At 37.0% G+C, this 7334-nt stretch overlaps 1 pseudogene; it reads right to left on the reverse strand.

Annotated features, from left to right (window-relative positions):
- Positions 1-277: 277 nt before the first annotated feature.
- On the reverse strand, positions 278-1172 carry LOC114753773 (fasciclin-like arabinogalactan protein 3; annotated as a pseudogene).
- Between the last annotated feature and the right edge of the window lie 6162 nt (positions 1173-7334).

Consider the following 7334-nt stretch of genomic DNA (forward strand, 5'->3'; position numbering starts at 1 on the left):
AATATAGTGACATGATTTAGATCAACAAGTAATTATAATTTGTGCGTACACTATCAAGCTGCCATAAAAAATATTATTATCATTCAGTTGGCTCTTAAGTTTATCACTCGTCATCACAAATTGGAAATTTACTTCCACGAATTTGATTTCAAGTGAATTAAAATTTAAGACGAAGACTTGGTCCAAAAAAAAAATAGTGACAATAAATGTAAATAGCTATGCGCTTGTCAACATCTGCATCATCCATAATGATTACCCAACAATCTTGGGCTTCATTTTACATAGCGACCAAAAGGGCTACGAAGCCCATCAGTCCGGCCCATACTAGTCCCGTCTGGATCCGTGGAGAGCTGCCGCTGGCGGGAACCGGAGCATCACTTGGGGCTTCATCTGACAATGGCGCTCCCGCTTCTTCAGGAGATGGCGAGATCTCTGGTGCCGGCGAGGCCTCAGACGAAGGTGAGGTCTCCGAAGATGGTGATATCTGCTTCCTTGATGCAGCCGGAGCCTTTGCTGCTGGTGTCTCTGATGATGGAGATGGCGATGATGCTGATGGAGCCTTTTCTTTTGGTGCCGATGATGGAGCCTCCGCTTTTGGTGCCGATGATGAAGCCGGTGACGATGCTGATTTTGACGATTGTCCATCAATGCCAGGGCAATAATTGGTCTGGTGACTTGGAGGATAGAAATGTTGTAGGGCTGAGAGACGACGGTCTTGACGAGTTCGACGTCGAGGGGGGCGCCACTGACGGCGAGCCGAAAGCGATCTCACCCTCACCGATCAAGCCGACCTTGATGAAGCCCATTTGGCTATTGGTGGGCCCGGTGGTTTGGTAGAGAGTGGTCAATTGAGTCTGTTGGTTCTCAACGGAGGACATGAGCTTCATCTCGTCGTAGTAGTCGAGGACGACATGAGTGCTGAGGATGGCCTTGATGGTGGCCGGTGGCTTGCCGGAGAGGGCGGAGATGCCGGAGTTGTCGACGGCGAGGACGGTGATGGTTTGACGGCTATTGATCTGATCAGCAAGCTTGGTTTCGGTAAGGTGTTGATTGAATGAACTAAGGTCTGGGTATTGTGCCAGCATTTTTGTGATGTCGAAGGCCTTAACGGCCGACGACAAAGCCAGAAGAGCGAGGGCTACGCAGAGAAGAGAAGAGTTTCTGGAATTCATCTTCTTACTTCTTTTTATTTTTTTATTCTATAGAATATAAATATGGTGTTTCTCTTCTCTTCTCTTCTCTTGCAATCTGTGTTGTTTAGGAGAATGGTCCGAAACCAAGCCAGAGAAAAAGAGAATTGAGGGGTTCATATTTATTATGAAGAACGTGGACATTTTGGAGCGACTAGACATGGGGGATTTGGTGGGCTGAGAGTGAACCTCGCTCTGCCATTGCAGCTTTGGTGGAACGAAGAAATTGGGTGGTTGTGGATGATATGTATGCCTGGAGCATTTACATTTCTGATGGGATTAATATTGTGAATGATTATCACTTGACCCTGTATTTAGTTTCCCTATAATTGGCTTTCTTTACCTTACATTCTTGGTATATTGATGTTCCAGTGTTCCACTATTAAGGGAGGGTGTTATTAACTTTTCAAGAATAATTTTATAGTGCTCAAAATAAGTAAATATATGAGAAAAATTTTGTCATCTGTTTTTTTTTAAATTGATTATGATACTTTTAACTGGGTTTTTTTTTTGGCCTGAAACTTTTAATTGAGTATTGATCTCTTGCAAGTATGCATCCCGGTGAATAAAAATAAGTAAATTTACTTTGTAATTTATTTTCTTTTTTAAGAAATAAAATTATATGCATTTGTTGCATTAAAAAAATTATATGCATTCAATGTTTTGCCAACACAATTTGATTCCAACTAAAAAGTTCTCCTCTTGTGATGCATAAGGTGACGTGTAACTATATATGATTATATTTCAAATAAGTGAAACGTCTTTATAAGGTATATTATATATTTGATTTAATTAGGATATGTTATTCTATTTGTATTCTTTACCACTTTTTATTGAAACAATTATATTATGTTTTTTTTGACAATTCATACTTTTCTATGTATTTTTAAAAATATAATGTTTCTTTCATAAAATAAAATAATAAAAAAAATAAGACATGTATATATGGATTGTATCTATAGTCCCTCTTATTCCAAGAAATTATCATTTCTCCCAGCCCAAAATATTCTTCTTTTGCTTTGTATTTTTAAAAATATAACTTTTCATATAAAATAGAATAATAAAAATGAGGCACATGTACATGGAGAGAGAACATATACACATACAAATTTGGGTTATTTGGCCATAAAAAATATTAGATCTGTATAAAATTGAATAGATTGAATTATTATTAATAACTCAAGTAAAAAAAAAGAATTATCATTGATAACCCATATAATTACATGAGAAATTAATGTAGGAAACAAAAGGATGCATGAAGATGAAATAAGTATAGATAACAAACAAAGTATGGATTTGCACGGCGCGGAACCTCTCCACTTAGGCATTCTCTCCATTTCCCTCCACTAACGCCAAACTATGTCGTTTCCGACCTCTCCACCAATCAGCTTCTTGTATTCCCCTCCACTTGGTCCAGCGACATCGTTTTGCAGTGGCCTAACCTTTAAAAAAAAAAAAAAGACGCTTACTCAATCAAGAGAAAAAAAAATCAAAGATCTCTTCCGATCTTCCAGTCTGATATTGTATAAATAAATAAATAACTCATGAGGCTTGTTATAAATTTATAATAGCCTCTGATGATTGCCTCTTTTTTGTTAAAGACTACTCAATTTGCATGTTTCTCAGTCATATGAGTGAAGGAGGATTGGAAGAGATCTTTGATTTTTTTTCTCTTGTTTGAGTAAGCGTCTTTTTTTTTTTCAAAGGTCAAGCCACTGCAAAACGATGTCGCTGGACCAAGTCGAGGGGAATACAAGAAGCTGATTGGTGGAGAGGTGGGAACCGACATAGTTTGGCGTTAGTGGAGGGAAATGGAGAGAATGCCTGAGTGGAGAGGTTCCGCGCCGGGATTCGCAACCCAACCTATTTAAATATGAGTAGATATTATGAGATTTCATAAGTATATTTAGATGGATAGATAAATTATACTACTTCCGGTCCTTAATATAAAACCTTGTTTGATTTTTATTTTGGTCCTAAATATAATACCTTAATTCATTTTGTCTCTCATATTTGTGTATTTTTTTCCAAGGTAGTTCTTCTAATGATGGTAGTTCTAGCTAATACACTTGATTAGCAATGATATTTTAGGAAAGACAATACATATTTATTACAAATAACGAACTTAACTTATTTCTTAATTTCCTCAAATTAGTCAACTAGTCCTTATAATTAGGACCGGAGGTAGTATATACACCAGTCAATTAATTTATTGAAAAAATAATTTATTTTAATTCACAATATAAGGATGTTGGAGAAGGAGTAGAAATATAAACATGTATATATCTATTAACTAATAACTATTTAGCCTAAATTGTTTTTAGTTGTTATAATTTAAAACATGAAATTTATTTTTACGATGGCATGATAGCCATTAGCCACCTATTGGTGGCCTTTATCATAACTCGATTATGCTTGCCCATTAAGAAAAAAGAAAAAAGAAATATTGGCTTAGAAGATGGCTAATGACACCAAAGATTATAAACAGGACTCTAAGGTTGATTTTTTTTTTTGGTCCAAGAGGTTGAATGTAATTGAAATTAAACAAACAGACGAAAATAGAGATGTGAAGCTTTTATGATTTGTGGTTCAAATGTTCACCAGTACGACAGCTTATGGAAGAAAATCTGGAAACTGCCAGTTCTTTAGTGATGCAAAACCTTCCTTTGGATTTGTGGTAGGGAAAGACTGCACACGAGCAGTTTAAGAGCTTTGAGAGGGTTCCTGAGGCATTCTAGTTGTAGCCTATGTGGAGCTGTGACAGAACATGCTCTCCATGCGTTACAGGATTGTTGCGTAGCTCGTGCTTGTTGGGAAGGAACTCTTCCTGACCAACTCAAACCTAAGTTTTTTGATGGTGGAAATCTAACAGAGTGGATCAGTTGGAATATTGGGATTAAATGCAAAGTTACGGAGGTCCCTTGGTGTGTTGGTTTGCTGTCTTAGCTAGACAAATATGGTTGAATCGCAATGACAACATTTTCAATCACAAATCAAGGTGGTCCATCTCCATTTATTGCCCAATCCAAAGCTACTATTGCGTGCTCTAATACGAGACTAGATGGTTGTGCTATCCGGATGGGGATCACGAATAGATGGCAGCCTCCCTTTGTGGGCTATGCTAAGATCAATGTCGACAAAGCAGTTGAGAATGGCAGTTTGCTGGCAGCTTGTGGTGGCGTTGCCTGGGATCATGAAGGGCACTTGATGGGTTTATGTTCCATATTGGAAAAGGAACTAGTTTCCATGCAGAAACTTGGGGTGTGCTTTGGGGCTTGAAAAGATCTTGGGATACGCAGTGGAGAAGGGTTGTCATTGAAACAGATTGTAGAGAGCTTGTAGATCTCCTTCACACAAGCTGGCACAATGATCATTCGGAGAAGGACCTGTTAGACGAGATCCAAGGGTGGATCGACAAAGATTGGGGCATGTGCGTATCTTGGTGTGGACGCGATGCAAATAGGGTGGCTGACACTCTGACCAAAAGTTTGCTGGATGTTGCTAAGAGCATAAGTTTTCTGTACCCCCCCCATTTTGCTGTTAATTTGGTGATGTCTGATGTAGAGTAGTGGTGCTTTTGTTGGCTATCAAAAAAAAAAAAAGAGACGTGAAGCTTATTTTTGTTATGGTGAATTTGATATGGATTTATGCATCGTATGTGATGCAATAAATGAACGAAATTACTCATATTCTATAAATATTGTGGTCTGATACACACACACATATATATTTCATAATGAATTGATCGGTCTAATTTTTTTATTAATTGCATTCAAAGCTACTTTAGAAAATCTTAGTACTAGTTTTTCGGGCCTGAAAGGAGAATCTTATCGCCGAAGAGAAAAGTGCTGCAAGATGAAACAATTATACATTGGCCATAAAAAATCACAAGAGCAAACCATGTGAGGAAACAAGCTCACAGATATTTCATATTATCGCCAAAAAAAAACTCACAGATATTTAGGGATTGTTTAGTTTCTTGTTTTGAAAATGATTTTTTGTTTTTAAAAACAGAAAAACAAAAAAAACTTGTTTGGTAAGTTGTTTTTAGTTGATTGTTTTAAAAAACAAAAAAGGGTTAATACAAATTTTAGTCCCTCAAATTTGGGCCCAATTTGGTATTAGCCCCTGAAATTTAAAACGTGTGGTATTAGTCCTTTAAATTATGTCCGTTTCAGACCGTTGGTCCTTGACATCTTGGCACCGTTAAATTTTGCTGACGTGGCGTTAACACCGTTAAACTGATGAGTTGGCATATGACCTGGACATGATATTGGTCCCTCAACTTTGGAGTCATTTTGCTATTGGTCCCTGAAATTTAAAACCTATGGTATTGGTCCCTCAAATTATATGTTTCTGGCCTTTGGTCTCTAATAGCTGTAGGCCCTCCTCTTTTTATTTGTTCCTGTAGAACCCTCTGCTTTGCCCTTATCTGGTCTCGGCGGCTCTGGTGGCTTGCTAGTCGTGCCTGCCTTTTTGTTGGAGTTGTCGGTGAGGTTCTTGTTGCTTCTTCTCAAGCTTCTTACTCTGGTGATGGGCATCTCTTTTTTCTTGGGAGGTTCATCATCATTTGTACTAAAAGAAGATGGCTTCAATGGGAGTGGTTTTGTATCTAAAGCCAACTTCTTCTTCTGATGAACTGTTAAGTCACCCTTTTGGCCAAAGGTAGCAAAGGAGGTAGAAGGTTAGGATAAGAATGCACTGTGTTTCCTCCACACTAATATAAGAGCAGAAGCTCTGTGTTTTGACAAAAGTGAATCCCAGATTGTATAGATTCTCTTCGCCCATAGCCTTCCATTGCTCATGCCACATCATCAAGCTTTAGTTGCCAAGTCAAATGCCATATCATAGGTTAACAAAGTTAGAGCCAACTCAGACAAATTTGACGGCCTAAAACTATCAAGAACCAATGGCCAAAAACAGATATAATTTGAGGGACCAATACCATTTATTTTAAATTTCAGGGACCAATACCAAAATGACCTCAAATTTAAGGGACTAATACCATGTCCAGGTCATATGCCACCTACATGCCAACTCATCAATTAACGGTGTTAACGCCACGTTAGCAAAATTTAACGGTGCCAAGATGTCAGGGACTAACGGTCTGAAACGGATATAATTTGAGGGACCAATACGACACGTTTTTAATTTCAGGGACCAATACCAAATTGTACCCAAATTTGAGGGACCAAAATTTGTATTAACCCAACAAAAAACAATAACATATTTTTAAAAACAAAAAAACCAAAAAAACTTTTATATGTTTTTCTATTTTTGTTTTTGTGTTTTTTATTTTTTGTTTTGAAAAGTTTTGAGAAATCTTTTTCTCTTTTTACTTACTATCCACTACTTATTATTACCAACGGTAATTATCACCTACCAAGTATAGTTTTCTATGTTTTTTTTTCAAACATGATTTTTTAAAATTATGATCCAAACAAATTCTTTTATATTTTGTTTTCAAAACTTGTTCTAAAAAACAATTTTATAAAATTGTTTTGAGAACAAGAAAACAAAGAATAAAAACAAACAAGCCCTTAATATCTACCATCGTGAGTGAATCTAATACCCAGAATCTTAAATTGATCAAACATCTTCCTTGATTTAATGATGACTTGGATCTTTAAAATATCAGACGTGATCATAAAATGATAATAATTGATGTGGTAAATTAATTAGTCGTCGTTGTTCAACAATAACGAGAGTAAGTATCAGCTTGTAATTCTGGTTAAAAAAAAAAAGTATCAGCTTTTAATTTTACAGTGTGCCAAAATTCTTGCTAAATGCCAATAACACTTCAAGCAATTAGAAGATCAAAACTTCTCCCTCCTTGGTGAAAGCCCAGAGCTTCTCAACTTCCAGTGAAGCCTAAAATGTTTGAAAATAAAACCATCCAAAGTTTAAAACCAGAACTCCAAAACATCCATCCATCCATCCATCATCCACACAAGCTCATCAGTTTTGTCAATCCAAAGCTCAATCACATTCTCTCGTCTCCCTGCGAAAAGTTCATTCACTTTTGCCTCTGGACTTTGTGTCATCCTTGTGAGTGATCCATATGTGCTAGAGCCAAGGGGAGACAGGGCATGCGCCACGTGACCAAATAATCAATTTATATATTTTACCAAAACGAAAATACTC

This window comes from Neltuma alba, unplaced genomic scaffold (genome assembly GCF_004799145.2).
Source record: "Neltuma alba isolate B1F8T4 unplaced genomic scaffold, ASM479914v2 tig00008135_pilon, whole genome shotgun sequence".
Lineage (NCBI taxonomy): Eukaryota > Viridiplantae > Streptophyta > Magnoliopsida > Fabales > Fabaceae > Neltuma > Neltuma alba.